Genomic DNA, 16,629 nt, shown 5'->3' on the forward strand with positions numbered 1-16,629 from the left:
CAGTGCATCCCACTGCGACTCCAGAGAATGCCCCTGCACCCTAATGCCTTCCAAGGGACCATCTCTGCCCCAGAGCCCCCTTTGCATTCCATCCATCCCAGCACACCTGAGGGTCCCCCAGTACACAGCCACACACCCAGGTGGGCTCCTTCCCAGGATGCTCTCTGCTTTCTGTGCGCCACCATCTCAGCTCATCTACTCCAGAGGCTACTTCCCCAAGGATTCCACTGCTTCCCCCAGCCTCCCAGTCCAGCCCAGTGCACCCAGACTTGTTCCTAACCTACCTTTCTCCCCAGCCACCTCTGATGGATGACGCGAAAGAGCGACAGCGCCAGAAGCGCCTGGCTGTAGCTGCTAAAGCTGCTCTGGCCTAGGTGAGCAGCACCAGGGCATCTCCAGCCCCACAAAGAATCCTGGGCCCTGGGGCATCCCTCATCTCTCTCGGGTGGGCACACCTTAGGTGTGGGAGAGGGAAACAGAGGGCACTGTCCCTGAGCCACGCTGGAGGGTGCACAGGATAGAGCTGGCCCTGTGCCTTCACTTGAACTCAGTGGGGCTCTGCAGACCCAGAGGGCCACTGTGCAGGCCAGGCAGGGGCACTGGTGCCGCACAGACCCCCATGGTCATGGTGAGGGCTGGGCAGGCCTCTGGGAGAGCTAGGGACATCCCAGGGTAATGACACATGGGGCAAGGGGCTCTGCTGATATCTGGATCTCAGGAGAGCCAAATCCTGCCCAGGGTATATTGAGGGCTCCAATTCCCTTCTCCTTCCCCAGGTCTCTGCAAAGAGATATGGTGGGGACAAGGCTCCTCTCATGTCCCAGCTGACACTGGGGGTCTCTCTCTTTCAGGACTGGAACTGCTGGTGACACCCCTGTCCTGTCCTGTCCCACTCCAGTGGCATGAGGAGATGATCCCCTCTGGATGACACCCCTGGTCCCCTGGGAGCCCTGGCCCATGTACCTCTCATGATCAATAAACTCCCTCAGCAAAGCCACACCCTGCATGGCCATGCCTATGTGGTCCCTTGTGTGCCATTGCCCCAACACCTGTGTCCTGCAGCAGCACCACGGTGAGGAGCAGACTGGCTGAGGGGAGGGCTGGCAGCACAGATGCTGCAGGACCTCTGTCCAAAGGAGGTTCCTCTGGAGCATCTTCCCATGAGGCTGGGAGAGGCAGGCAGCAGCAGTGCCAGGCCTGAGGCAGTGGTGTTTGAGAGGGGTGCAACACTCTGGTGTTTTGGGGTGAGGGTAGGTGAGGAGCATGGAGAGGCAGCTGGGAGCCCTGGGTCCTCTGCCCCACGCTGGGAGGGGTGGTGGTTCCCTGTGCCATGGGCTCAGCACTCTGTGTTCCCAGGAGATTTCAGAGCCCCGTGCTAGGCCCAGAGGCCTTCCTGGCCCTCAGCCTTCTCTGGGACAGTCCCATCATGGAGCAGGAGGGCAGGCCATGGGCACCAGACACTGGCTGGATACTCCCTTGTCCCCTGCCATACCTGGCCCAGCCTTGGAGACTGTGTCCATTCTCTGGGCTGTGCTTTGGTCTCTCCAGGCATGCACTCAATTACCAGACACTGCCAATGTTTCCCTCACCCCCTGGCATGTGATGGTCTCAAGCATCTTTTCCAGCCTCAGTGATTCCATGATTCCATCATTTCCTGCCTTCAGTGGGATCAGCTTCAGGGGAATATTCCCCTAGGTGCACAGGAGGACTTCAGCACCCCAAAGGCAGTCAAATGCAAGAGGAACAAGAGGCAGCACCTTCCTGGGGCTTGTCCTTGGGCTGTGGGGTAGGGACTGGAGCTGTCAACTGAAGAACCAATAGGAAAAGGGGAAACCAGGCCTGGAGCCTGTCAGTGTGTAAAGGAACCAATCAGAAAGCTGGGGACAGACTTCAGAGCAGGGCTTGTGACAGGACAAAGGCTGATGGCATGAACTAGAAGAGGAAGATTCAGAGCGGAGAGAAGGGGGAAATGTTTGACACTGAGGGTGGTGAGAGTCTGGCCCAGGTTGCCCAAGGAGGGGACAGATGCCCCATACTGGAACCGTTCCAGGTGAGGCTGGAGAGAGCTTTGAGCAACCTGCTCTAGTTGCAGATGTCCCTGATCCTTGCATGCAGGGAGTTCTCCCTGATCCTTGCATGCAGGGAGGTCTCCCTGATCTTTAAAGGTCTCTTCCAACCCAAATAATTCTATGAGTGTGGGATTCGTTGGGATTCTTGAGGACAAACACGGAGAGGAGTCCTGGTTTGAGCTAGAGCAGAACCAGCTCAGTTCAGGGATCTGACTTCTCAGCTCAGGCTCTGCTCAGTGCTGGCACTTTCTGAGGCTCAGGGCAGGTTTGCACAGACAGCACTGCTCCTGGCAGTGAGAACGCTGATGTACAGAGTTAGTGCCAAGGATTGGTGTGCAGGCTGAGGTCACTTTGGGGGTGCAGAGTAAAAGGCTGCACTTGCAGGGAGGAGCAGACAGGACAGGTGGCACTAAACTGACCAGCAAGGGATTCGACTGCACCTACCTCATGTCCAGGGTAAAGCTGAGGCATCACCAGGGTTGTGAGAAATATATGTTTGATCCGATCATTTCATGGCAAGAGGTCACAGACAAGGAGGAAGGGGGGGGGTTGAATAAAACTGTATTCCTGCTTGCACCACCATTGAAAAGGTATGCAATAGGCTTAAGATAAGAGTAACAAGATTGGTGAAGGAGGGAGGCATGTGGAAGAGATAGTCTTTTGCATATTTGAATGGAAATGCATTCATCCTGGTGCCACCTTTCTGCACGAGCAAACAGAAGAATAAGGACTTTGAAGTTCATGAGGAAGACACTTAAAAGAAGACCCTTACTTCATCAAAGATTACCAGAGGGACCACTGGATAAAAGGAGACCTGTGTGGAAGACACATCTCACATTCCTAAAACCTGATAAAGAAAACCCAACCTTTTCTTAGAACTTAGTAACGAATCTGTAATAGAATAGTGTATAAAAAGAGACAACTGAAGGCAAAGGCTGTGTGTTAGGGCAGAGCAGAGCCTCCCTGCGCACCCAGGCCTGTACATTGCTTGATTCCTGCAGCTCTATTAAAGCCTTACCTTGCATGAATGCCAGTTTGTGCCTGTTATTTATAACAGGGTCAAGCCTCTTCTTCAGTGGCCAACATCCGAGGAGGACTCTGTCTCTTCTACCTTCCATCCTCATCTGTGAGTTCCCGAATCCTGTTCCAGAATCCAGCTCCACTTGGGGAACGCAGGGTAGGAATCAGAGAATGGCTGCACAATGCCTGATCAGTGTCTTAGGCTAGCACACAGGTGTGGCTGGGTTTGGTGTAGCAAAGCTTCTGAATGAAAGACTTCACTTACAGCAACAAAGCTTCATACAACAACAAAAGCTTCCTATTTAACAATGAAAGAGAATGAAGAGAAGAAAGAGAGAAGAGAAAGAGAGGGAAGGTCAGAACTCATCCTTGGATCCAGAGAAGAAACTTGATAGAAGCTTTCTGCATACCTCCAGTGTTGCCTGCACCTTGGGCTGGTCTTGCCTCTTTTTACATCCATGTCCCCACAGATGTGCTGTGGGCGTTTCCTGAGATGTCTTGGAGGAGGGGGTTCAGTGGTGCCTGTTACCCTGTAACATGTCCAGATGTGCCCCATGGGCCTTGTTTGCAACCACAGAAAACTTGTCACAAGGTCACTACCTCACCTCTGCAGAGCACCTTCTGTTTCGGCTGCTGCTTGGTTGGTAGAGACAAGATGATCAAAAGTTTTATGTGTCTCTCACAGCTCTCATGGGCACAGGATAGCTCTGGTGTGATTTGATCCCAGCACAGTGATTGGGTGTCTGGGATACAACAAAGGGTCATGGACTGGGGTATCATGGGTGCTTGGGTTGCTGCTGTTCATCTGCGACTTTGAGCAGTTTGGAGCAGCTCTGGTCCCTTGTCTTGGGTTCAAATGCAGGTTCCCAGAGACTCTAATGAATTTAGTAGACCCAATGACAATTTATAGAATTTATAGAGTGCCCTCCCCTCTTTCCCCCTCCCTTCCCAGAGATAGGGAATTAGATGTAGAGAGGGAGAGGTGAGCACACCCAAATAAATCAATCTCACTCGATTTGGAAGTTAAAAAAGTTTAACAATAACTTAGAAAAAGGTATTGGAGGTAGGGGAGTTTACAAAGGATAAGGAAGGGAAAACAGCAAAATACAAAAAGCGGTGGATACAACCCGAGCAATGTGATGGTGTCTCTGCCTCGTGGCTGCCACGTGGTGTGCTGGTATGCAGTATGAGTGTGTGTGTGGTCAAGAGGGAGCGCAGGAAAAGAGAGAGAGACAGGAAGTTCCTGTCTCTTTTATACCACAGGAAGTGGGGGGAGTGGGCTAACCATCACCTGGAGTGTGGCCCACCCCTGGGGAGAGGCCAAGACCCCCAGGGTCAGGTTCAGGGTTACTCCCCCAGGAGTGTTAACCCTATACATCCCTGCAGCCCTCGGGTTGGCAGCCTTGGAGCTCGCTGCTATCAGGAGGTTCTTTCAGCTGCAGCCACAGCAGTGGTTCTTGTGGCTTCTCCAGGTAAAACAAGGCAAATTGCTCACATTCATGGCTGTTACAAATACAGACCCAAAGGCAATGAGAGGCCAATGGCATCAGAGATAGAAACCTGATACTTTCACCTATAGAACCAGATTTACCCAAACATGGCCAGACACAGAGAGAGTTTCATGGGTGTGGTACAAGGGCCAGACTGCACATACCTCAGATGCAACATGTCTTCGGTTGCATCTTAGGTCTTTGGCCCCAGCATATGCCTGGGCAAGCCAAGACACGGTTTTGGGCTCGTGCTCCTCCAGGACGAGTTTCAGTTTCCAATGCCACATCTTAAACACAGAACCTGGGGGGTTGTGCAGCAGCTCAGTGAGCTCCTGCTTCTATAGCAGCACCTTGCGGTTCTGCCGGGCACACTGCTCAGGGCTGCAGAGCCAAGTGCTGGTGTGAGTATTTCTAGGAACTCTGGAGAGGCACAGCAGCCTTTCTTCAAATGATTTCACTATTTACACTCCTAAAAACTCCTGAACATTCTTCCCACTTCTAGGAGCTGCAACTGCACAGTGTCCCTCTAGGAGCTGCAACTGCACACCGTTCCTTTAGGAGCTGCAAATGCACAGTGTCCCTTTAGGAGCTGCAAATGCACAGTGTCCCTTTAGGAGCTGCAAATGCGCACTTGTCTTGAGTTCAAATGCAATTTCCCAGAGACTCTAATAAATTTAATAGACCCAATGACAATTTATAGAGTGCCCTCCCCTCTTTCCCCTCCTTTCCCAAAGATAGGGAGAGAGAGAGAGAGATAAGCACACCCAAATAAATCAATCTCACTCGATTTGGAAGTTAAAAAGGAAAAGTTTAACAATAACTTAGAAAAGGTATTGGAGGAAGGGAAGTTTACAAAGGATAAGGAAGGGAAAACAGCAAAATACAAAAAGGGATGGATACAACCCGAGCAATGTGATGGTGCCTCTGCCTCGTGGCTGCCACGTGGTGTGCTGGTATGCAGTGTGAGTGTGTGTGTTGAGAGGGAGTGAAGAAAAAAGAGGAAGAGACAGGAAACTCCTGTCTCTTTCATACCACAGGAAGTGGGGGGAGTGGGCTAACCATCACCTGGAGTGTGGCCCACCCCTGGGGAGGGGCCAAGACCCCTAGGGTCAGGTTCAGCTTACTCCCCCAGGAGTGTTAACCCTATACATTCCACCCCTTGGTTAGACCACTTCCACCTTCCTACAAACAGTCTTCTTCTCCAAAGATGGGAAAAAGTGTCCATGGGTTAAGAGTTCTTGAAGTCCTTCTTGGTCCCTGGCTGTATCCCAAGGTGATGTGCTCCTCTGGTCCAGTGCAGGTTGGTGAGGTGTGAGCAGGACAGGAATGGAAGTCAGTGAAACAGGAACAGTTCTTGTTGGAACTCAGGAAAGAGTCTTTTCCCTCTGTGAAGAAAACATCAGGAACAGTCTCTTGGTGTCTGGCATCAGGGGAACAGGTGTGGATGAGATGGCTGTAGACATCCTCTGGAGGGAAATTGGGAACAGTCTCTCACTGCAGGGCATCAATGACAAATCAGGTGCAGGGTTCTGGTTGGACGCCGTGGTGTGATGTGATGCTGTAGGACTCTGGGTAGCTGCTGGTGTGATGTAGGTTCTGTTGGACGCCGTGTAGTGGTGAGGGTATAACTACAAAAACAACTTGTAACCCCTTACTAACTATAATACAAGTATTACACAACCATGATACAGCTATTGTACAACTATAATACAAGATAACCTGAAATATCTGGAACACATGGAATCAACTCTGAGATTTCAAACCTTTTCAGCTAAAGAGAGATTTCTCTAAGGGACACACTCGATAACACCAGTTTCCATCATCACCCAGTATGTGTGACCAGGACCCTCTGCAGATACCACACCTTTGATAGGTTTTCCCCCATCAGAGGCAGGAGCAACCCACACAGTCTTTCCCAGTAGATTCCTTTCACAGACTACAGGAACTCCATCTCCCTCAACTATGGGCAGTAGGGCAGACTGAGCAGGACCAGCTCTGTTAACTGATCCCCTGCTGTTCACCAGGCAAGTGGCTTCTGCAAGGTGCTTCTCCCAGTTTCTGAGAGTTCCACCTCCCATAGCCTTCAGGGTGGTTTTCAGCAGGCCATTGTGTCGCTCAATCTTTCCTGCAGCTTGTGGGTAGTATGGGATGTGGTAAACCCATTCTATCCCACGCTCTTTTGCCCAGTTGCTTACAAGGTGGTTCTTGAAATGGGTCCCATTGTCCGACTCAATTCTCTCTGGGGTACCGTGTCTCCACAGGATGTGGCTCTGCAGGCCCAGAATGGTGTTGCGGGCAGTAGCATGAGGTACTGGGTAGGTTTCCAGCCACCCCTGTGCTTCCCTCCACCATGGTTAACACATACTGCTTGCCACTGCGAGACCGAGGCAGAGTGATGTAATCGATCTGCCAGGCCTCCCCTTACCTGTACTTTGACCACCGCCCCCCGTACCACAAAGGCTTCATGCACTTAGCTTGCTTTATGGTGGCACAGATGTCACATTCATGGATAACCTGAGTTATGGCCTCCATGGATATGTCCACGGACCTGTCTCGGGCCCATTGGTATGTGGCATCTCTTCCTTGGTGACCAGAAGAGTCATGTGCCCACTGAGCTAAGAACAGTTCACCTTTGTGATTCCAGTCCAGGTCAATCTGGCAGATGTGGGCAGCCAGGTCAGCTTGGTGGTTATGCTGCTCTTCTTCAGTGGCTCTGCTCTTTGGGATGTGGGCACTGATGTGTTGGATTTTAACTGGTAGGTTGTCCAGGCATGCAGAAATGTCTTGCCAGAGATCAGCAGCCCAAATAGGCTTCCCTTTTCTCTGCCAATCATTTCTCTTCCACTCCTTCAGCCACCCCCATAAGGCATTTGCTACCATCCATGAGTCGGTGTAGATGTATAGCATTGGCCACTGCTCTCGTTCTGCAATGTCCAGGGCCAGCTGGATGGCTTTCACCTCAGCATACTGGCTGGATTCACCTTCTCCGTCCCTTGCCTCTGCAACCCTGCATGTGGGGTTCCAGACGGCAGCCTTCCATCTCCGCTTGCTGCCTACCAGGCGGCAGGATCCATCTGTGAAGAGAGCATATGCCTTTTCCTCCTCAGGAAGGTCATTGTATGGGGGGGCTTCCTCAGAACGGGTCACTGCCTTCTCTTCTGCTGACTTTCCAAAGTCAATGCCCTCTGGCCAGTTGGTAGTGACCTCCACAATGCCTGGGCACTCGAGAGTCCCCATCCTAGCCCTCTGAGTTATCAGAGCCATCCACTTACTCCAAGTGGCATCTGTGGCATGGTGCGGAGTCGAACCCTTCCCTTTAAACATCCAAGTCAGGACTGGAAACCTTGGAGCTAAAAGGAGTGGTGACTCCGTCCCAGTCACCTCAGAGGCAGCTCTAACTCCCTCATAGGCAGCTAGGATTTCTTTCTCTGTGGGGGTATAATTGGCCTCTGAGCCTTTGTATGCCTTGCTCCAGAACCCGAGTGGGCGGCCTCATGTTTCATCAGGAGCTTTCTGCCACAGGCTCCAGCTAGGACCATTCTCACCGGCTGCTGTGTAGAGAATGTTCTTAATCTCTGGGCCGGTTCGATCTGGTCCCAAGGCCATGGCATGGACCACCTCTTGTTTGATCTGGTCAAATGCCACCTGCTGCTCAGGTCCCCACCCAAAGTTATTCCTCTTTCTTGTAATGTCAAAAAGGGGTTTCACAACTTGACTGTACCCGGGAATGTGCATCTTCCAAAAGCCCACAAACCCCAGGAAGGATTGTGTCTCCTTCCGGTTAGTGGTTCCACCATAGTGGCCACTTTATTCACCACATCCATAGGGATGTGGCGTCGGCCATCCTGCCATCGAACTCCCAGGAACTGGATCTCTCTGGCAGGCCCTTTCACTTTGCTTCTCTTAATGGCAAAACCAGCATTCAACCGGATATTAATGATCTTCTCACCCTTCTCGAAGACCTCCTCTGCTGTCTCACCCCATACAATGATGTCATCAATGTACTGCAGATGTTCCAGAGCTCCACCCTTCTCCAGTGCAGTCTGGATGATGCTGTGGCAGATTGTAGGGCTGTGCTTCCACCCTTGAGGCAGTCTGTTCCAGTGGTACTGGACTCCTCTCCAGGTGAAGGCAAACTGTGGTCTACATTCTTCTGCAATGCGGATGGAGAAGAAAGCATTAGCAATGTCAATTGTGGCATACCATTTGGCCTCCTTCGTTTCCAGTTCATACTGCAGCTCCAACATATCAGGCACGGCTGCACTGATTGGAGGAGTCACTTCGTTCAGGCCTCTGAAGTCCACAGTCATTCTCCATTCCCCATTCTCCTTTCACACTGGCCATATCGGGCTGTTGAAGGGTGAGTGGCTCTTGCTGATGACAAGCTGCTGCTCGAGGCGGCGAATCAGCTGCTGTATGGGTAGCAGGGAGTCTCTGTTGGTGCGGTATTGCCTGCGATGGACTACACGAGAAGCAATAGGTAACTTGACATCTTCCACCTTGTGGGTACCAACCACGGAAGGGTCATCTGACAGGCCAGGCATGATAGACAGCTGCTCTTTGTCTGCAGTCTCTACAGCTGCTATGCCAAAAGCCCACTTGTTCCCCCTCAGATCTTTAAAGTACCCTTCCCGGAGAAAGTCAATCCCCAGGATGCAAGGTGCATCAGGGCCAGTTACTATGGAGTGCTTCTCCCACACATTCCCGGTGAGGCTTATCTCAGCCTGCAGCACAGTCAACTCCTGAGACCCCCCTGTGACTCCTGCAATTGTAATAGTTTCTGCCCCTCTGTGGCTGGAGGGGATCAGAGTGCATTGGGCACTGGTGTCTACCAACGCTCTGTACTTCTCGGCTTCAGAAGTGCCAGGCCATTTCACAAACACGTCCCAATTTACTCTGTTATCCCTGGCCTCCGCCTGGCTGGAGACAGGGCACCTCTAATGCTGAGCAGTGTGACCGCATGAGGCACATGGACCTGAGTTACTGGCTTCACCACCCCTTGGGCGAGAGGGCAGCCTGCGGGACACTGGGGCAACCCCTCTTCTGGAAGAGTTATTCCCTGTGTTTGTCCCCTGCAGTTCCCTTACTCTGGCCCATAGAGCTGAGGTGGGCTGGCCATGCCATCTGTCCATGTTTTCCCCATGGTCACACAGTGTTCTCCAGAGTGAACCCCTGTGTGTACCCTGTCTGCTCTGGGCTGGTCTCCTGCGGGGAGGAGGAGGAGCACGGTGGTGTGTGTTCCTTACAGCTGAGACTTGCACCCATTCTGAAGGTGAAGAGCAGTCATCCTCTGCCTTCTGCATTTCAGAGAAAGAGGCTTTTAGCTCGTTCACTTCTTGGGTGAGGGTCTCTACAGTGGCAATTAAGGTTTTCCTCGACAAACTGTCTTCAAAGTCTCTCAGGTCATTCACAAACTCCCTGATTGTGGGAAGGTTGTTGGGGTCTCTGCCCAGCAGCAGTGCTCCCAGTGTAGGGACATATGTGGAAGGGGCACACTGGGTCAGTTTCTTTAAGAGGGCTGGCTTCATGCGGACATCATCAGGGTCCGAGGGCATCTGGCCGGCTCCATAGATTATCTCCTGTACAGCCATTTGCCTCAGGTATGAGATACCCTGTTCCATATCTGTCCATTTAAGGGCATGGAAAATCATGTCATCCTTAGTCGGATACCTGTACCTGACGGCAATGAGAAGCCTGGCCCAAAGTGAGTGGGTACCATCAAGCCTCCCCAGCTCTTTATCTACACCCCCATCCCTCAACAAGGATCCCAGCTGCTTTGCCTCCCTCTGATCTAGGTCCACGGTTTCTGCTCCTGCATCCCAACATTTCAAAAGCCAGGCTAAAAGGGACTGTCTGTTTGCCCTTGCATACTCCTGCCTTGTGTGCCTGATTTCTTTTCTGGGCATGGAGCTGATAAGGATAACTCCATTATCAGGTCCATTTCCAGCTGGTTGCTGTTGCTGGGGGGTGCTGGTTCCCGAAGAGGTCCCTTGCCCTGGATCTGTGTCTGTGGGAGGGTTCGGGTTTCTGGCTTGCCGCGTGGTGATGGGGGCGAGGTGAATGTGGCTGGGCTGTGGGGGGGAGGGTCCGGGGGGCTGCTCTGGGCGGGACCGGGAGCGGAGTTTGGGGCGGAGCCGCGCTAGGGGCGGTGCCTGCGCTCGGGGCTGCCTGACCAGTCGGACTGCTCTGACCTGTCGCCCACCCCCGCAGCTGCAGCCAGGGCAGTGAGAGCCACCCCTCCCCCTAAGCATCCTAATGGCGGTGCCCACCTGGGGTCTCCACGTGTTCCAGCTCAGAGCTACATTGTAAATTCCCCAAACCACATTTAGACACAGTGAAATAACAGCTATCCAGTACCATTTCTCCCCCAAAATATCTGGAGCTTCTGTGTCCCAACACATATACTCAGATTGATTCCATGTTCCAGAAACATTTCTAAACACAGTGAGATTACTAACAGAGTTCAGGAAATAGGCATAGACTCGGACAGGCAAATGCTTAGAATATTCCCAGACGATACCAATGACAATCCAGAAGACATGGTAACTCATAAACTTTAACAGCCAGGACCAAAACAGCCATGCAAAAGCGTGAATGATTAAGACTCTCAGAATATCCATTTTTTAACTTCCAAATCTTCTCTGAAAGAATTCTTTCTACCTAGCCCCACGTTGAGATGCCAAATAAATTGTCTTGGGTTCAAATGCAATTTCCCAGAGACTCTAATAAATTTAATAGACCCAATGACAATTTATAGAATTTATAGAGTGCCCCCTCCCCTCTTCCCCCTCCTTTCCCAAAGATAGGGAGAGAGAGAGAGAGATAAGCACACCCAAATAAATCAATCTCACTCGATTTGGAAGTTAAAAAGGAAAAGTTTAACAATAACTTAGAAAAGGTATTGGAGGTAGGGGAGTTTACAAAGGATAAGGAAGGGAAAACAGCAAAATACAAAAAGGGATGGATACAACCCGAGCAATGTGATGGTGTCTCTGCCTCGTGGTGTGGTGGTATGCAGTGTGAGTGTGTGTGTTGAGAGGGAGCGAAGAAAAAAGAGGAAGAGACAGGAAACTCCTGTCTCTTTTATACCACAGGAAGTGGGGGGAGTGGGCTAACCATCACCTGCAGTGTGGCCCACCCCTGGGGAGGGGCCAAGACCCCTAGGGTCAGGTTCAGGGTTACTCCCCCAGGAGTGTTAACCCTATACAACACTGTCCCTCTAGGAGCTGCAAATGCACACTGGCCCTCTAGAAGTTGCAAATGCACAGTGTCCCTTTAGGAGTTGAGACACTTCTCCACAGAAGCTGCAAAGAAAGAAAAGGAGGAGGAAGAGGGAGGGGAAGTGGGTCCCACTGCATTAGCAGGCAGGGGGCTGCAGCAGGCGAATCTCGTGGGAGATGCTTCTCCCATGGCTCCCATGGCTGAAGCAGAACACTCCCACCACGGAATCAGCTTCTCCCCCTCTGCTTTTGCCCATCCCATGCAGAGCTGAAACAACTCTGCAGATTCACTGCTTTGTTCTCCAAATCCTCCATTTTTGCAGCCAAGAAGTTAACTTTCTAGGCAGGTGAATCTGAGCTGCAGAAGCCTCAGGGGATGGTAACTGAGCACTTAGCACTTCTATGGCATTCAGCTTAGCAGCAGTGACTAACACAAGTCTCTCATCCTCAAATTTATTCCATAGCCTGCAGCCAACAGCTTCCCATTTCTTTCCCCTGTCCCCTCCTCTTAGGGCAGATACTGTTACTTTTCCAACCTGGCAATGTACCACTCCCTTAATTTACAGCCTCTCTGGAGCTCTGGCTTCTTTCATCCCTCAGGGCTTTTCCCATCACATCCCAGGTGATTAAAGGTTGTTCTTTTGCACAGCAAAATGCAGCTTTTTAAAGTTTGACTGTCCCAAAGTATATCTCTCACAGAGAGAAAAAGTTTTGTAGAAGCTTTCACCATAGCTGCTTCTTCACTGAGCGTGGACCTCCCCTTTCTCGTCCCTCAACATCGGATTTACAGTCCACCAGATACAGCCTCCCATAAATCTTCTCCTGCTTCTGCCAGACATTGGTTGTTGAACAGCTGCCTTAAGTCTCTTAAATATCCCCTCGTTTGACTCCACAACAGTAACTTACCCAGATTCCACTCCTTCAGGGATACCTCCCTTTTTTGCACAAGCTGCATGAGTGTTTTCACAGCAGCTCTTTCCACTGTGAATGCAGTGACCCCCATTTCTTGCCAATACTGATTGGCGGATCCATGGTCCCCTACCCCTCTCGGATAGGCCTGGCTACCTTCATCAGCGGGCGAGACCCCTGCTTCCTCTGGTCATCTGCATCCTGACTCTTCCTGTGTTGAGAATCACATCAGGTGTCACCAGATGCTGGGTGTTCCTCAAATCCATGCAGGGACCAGTACTATGAATCTTACATCAATTTGATGCGTAAGTCAGCACCCTTTATTGAGTGAAGAGTGATGCTTATATAGTGGCTAATACAGTGTGTATAATTCTGATAGGTTACATAGCAGAATATGGGCTGTCCACATGCCTAGAGACAGGTCTGACTGACTGTCCCCCCTTGCACAACTAACTACAGCTAACTCTGCAGATAGCAGTTCATGGAGGAATTTTTAGCTTAAAAATGTGGGCATGAATTATTAGAGCTGAGCAATCCAGCATGAGGCTTGTCCCCAGTCCTTGAACTAACCCTGAGCCCCAAATCTAAAGGAAGCAGCATGAGATTCAGTAGTAACCAGGACGCAGAGCAGGAACTGTTATCTTTACTAACCCCAAAAGATGTAGTGTTTCTTGCAGATTTGTTATTTGGGTGCATAGATAAAACCAATCAGAAAATGCCACACGCAGGCAACCTTTCTGTATGCTATTGTCATGGAGGGCCTGTAGGCCCAAAAAGAGGCTTATTTATGCCTATGCATGCCTGGACATGTTTTTCTGCCAGGACCCCTGGTTGTAAACAGGTTGTGTAAGCCCCCACGCACCCAGCTCGTGTCTCCCTGGGGTAAGTTCATGTGATCCCCATATTTGGGAAAGGCCAGGCAAAAACCTTCTGCCTATTATGGTAAGGTTTGGCTGATTGCCAACCTGATTGATCATTCTAGTGGCCAAAGGGACCACTAATCTCGGCCCACATTCAATAAATAGGGGTGCACAGGTAAACAATGTGCTCAGCTCAGACCCTCAGGCATAGACCCTACATAGCTCAGCCACTCAGACCCCCAAGCTCAGATGCCATTGCATAGCTCCAATGCTCAGAGGCTCAGACACTCATGCTTTGACTTACTCGCAGCTCACCTGTCTGCGTACCTTTCTTGCAGAGCTCATTTAAGCCTGCACACACACACATATATATATATATATCTATATCTATCTATCTATATATATATATATATACATAAGGAGCCTATAGTCTCCGGCCAGCTGTGCACATCTGCACGCTATTGCTATCAGGACCAGATCCTGTATTGCCTTTACCTACGGAGCTCAGACTCCCAGCAGCCATGCACACTTTGCATGCCCGCTGCCTATCATTGCCTGGTAAAAGTCACTGCTGCTGAGATAACCAGGAAGCAGATTCTGGATTGTCTGCACACACTCACACACGGCCTGCTAGCCGTGACCACCGTGCCAGAGACAGCATGATATTCTCCTGCTCCTGAGATCCTGCCAACTGAAGATTCCTGGACACAGCACCCAGAAGAAGCCAGCAGCACTAAAGGCAGAGATCACCTCCATGACAGGAGAAAAGGTCAGAAAACCTATTTCTCCAGAGGCTGGGAAGATTTTTCCTTTCCCCTCAAGACGGGAGGATTCCAGCCTCAGAAGTCCACAGGCAGAGACCCTGGAGATGTCTGGACATTAGGCACAGGCTGTGATGCAGCCTCGGAGGGTGATTAACAATTAATAAGAATTGTGAGTAAAAGCTTTAATACCTCTGTAAATATCTGTTACCTCTGCAGAGGTAACAGCAGAATCAGTTCCAGCCCGCTCTGCTGGGCGAATAGCATTAGAGACCCCAAGCGGCATTAAGCCGTGGGGAAAACTCCTCTCTCTTTATAGTTTGACTGTTTGCTAGTTAAATAACAAACCCCTGCCCATATTTTATCCTAGATTGTTTTCATAACTGTGTACCGACCTTTAATATTAATATACAGTGGTTGGGGGTGGCAGAGTTCAGAATATTGAATTTAATAAATCTATATTTTTATATAAAATTATACTGCCCCAATTAATTTCTCCCCTCTGCCAAAATAGGTGTAGGTATTGAGAATCCCCCTCTGCAACAGCTATAAGAACAGAACCCTGGATTGATAAAGTTGAAGAACAATGATTTAACCATATTGGTGTAGGTCTTGTTACTTTGGGGCGCTTTCACCGGCAAGTGGCGCCTGAATACGGGGACCCAGGATCAGGAAGGACCAAGATAGTGCAGACCTTTCGAACTGAAACAAAGTCACCGGTGAGCACCATACAGAGGGTGCTGCAAAAAGGAGGCAGTAAGCCGGATCAGCTCAGACTGCAGACGAGGACTCCATAGAAGAAGGTAAGACTGAGATGGAAATGGACACAGCCTTACATCTACTGGCGAGCATACTCTCCAAGAGACAGATTATGCCTGATATTAAAAGGCTCCAAGAGCTATCAAATGGGCCAAAGAGAAGGGTTTTATGAAGCAGATTCATATGATTTTTAGCCCAGAGAGCTGGAGAGAAGTGGGGAATGCAATGTGGGAAGCAGTTATTACTGAAGGTAACGACTCTAAAAGTGCTCAAAAGCTTGGTTCCACCTGGTGAGATGTAATAAATACCTTAATGGAGATGAAAGCAGAAAGAAAGGTTGCCCTGGCTGACTCACAGTCACTACTGGCCGCGCCAGAGGTCAATAACACCAAGAATGGTGCTGCCTCTCCAATAGCTCCAAGCATGCCCCCCCTTCCGTGAGAAGAAAAAGAGAATTCACTAGCACACGTGTTTGGAGTAAACCACACAGGGCCAGTGGAAGGGATGACTGGCAGGACTGCCATCTCAGCTGCTGAATTGAAAAAGAGTGTAGAACAAGAACAAGGGGGTCCAAATTGCCGATCAAATGAGCAGCCCCCCTTAGCCTCTCTGAAATGGGAGACTGAAGCCCTGCCTATGTCTGTTGAGAACTCTGCTATACAGACAAGAAAGGAGGCTTGCTCCCAGGGCTCTGCGTGTGTTAGCAAACATCAATCACCGCTACGTCTTCAGAAACTCAGAACACTTTGGAACAGGTTGTGAAAATGCTAGAGAAGTGGAAGCTGGATAATCCCAGGCTCCCTGAGAAGGATAAGGAACAATCTCTCCTGACAGTCAAACCTCTTTCTGAGTGCCTGAAAGACATTAAGCTAACAGACCCTCCTGTTGCACAGGAGAAGGCTGCGCAACATAATCTAAAGTGGTCAGGGATTATTAAGAATGCACTTACTGAAGGTGAATGGCACCTGTCACAGCTGGCTGCTTGCCCCATGATTACCAATGCGAATGGGGAATCGTGACAGGAGGCATGGGATTGGAAGCCTTTAGAGAGACTGCAAAAAAATATCAAAGAATATGGTTTGTGGTCTGAACCTGCAAGACAAACACTTGACTGGATTTTCTCAGCAGACCTTTGTGTGCCAGTAGACTGTTGTAATCTTGCTAGTCTCACACTAACTCCATCTCAGTTTTTGCTATGGGAATGGGAGTGGTATCAACTGTTGTGGAGAGCCTGTAGGCCCAAAAGCAGGCTTGCTTATGCCTTGCCCTGCCTGGACATGTTTTTCTGCCCAAACCAGAGGTAAACACATTAAATGGATAAAAGTGGCACAATAGGCCTGGTGCCACAGAGTCTGGTCTGCCAGGACCCCTGTTTGTAAGCCCCCCACACACCCAGCTCGTGCTTCCCTGGTGTAGGCCCATGTAATTCCCATATTTGGGAAAGTCCAGGCAAGTGGCATTTGCCTATTACGGTAAGGTTTGGTTGACTGCCAACCTGATTGGTCATTCTAGTGGCCAAGGGGCCATTAATCTGGCTCACA

The sequence above is a fragment of the Pogoniulus pusillus genome, unplaced genomic scaffold, assembly GCF_015220805.1.
Source record: "Pogoniulus pusillus isolate bPogPus1 unplaced genomic scaffold, bPogPus1.pri scaffold_50_arrow_ctg1A, whole genome shotgun sequence".
NCBI classification, from domain to species: Eukaryota; Metazoa; Chordata; class Aves; order Piciformes; family Lybiidae; genus Pogoniulus; species Pogoniulus pusillus.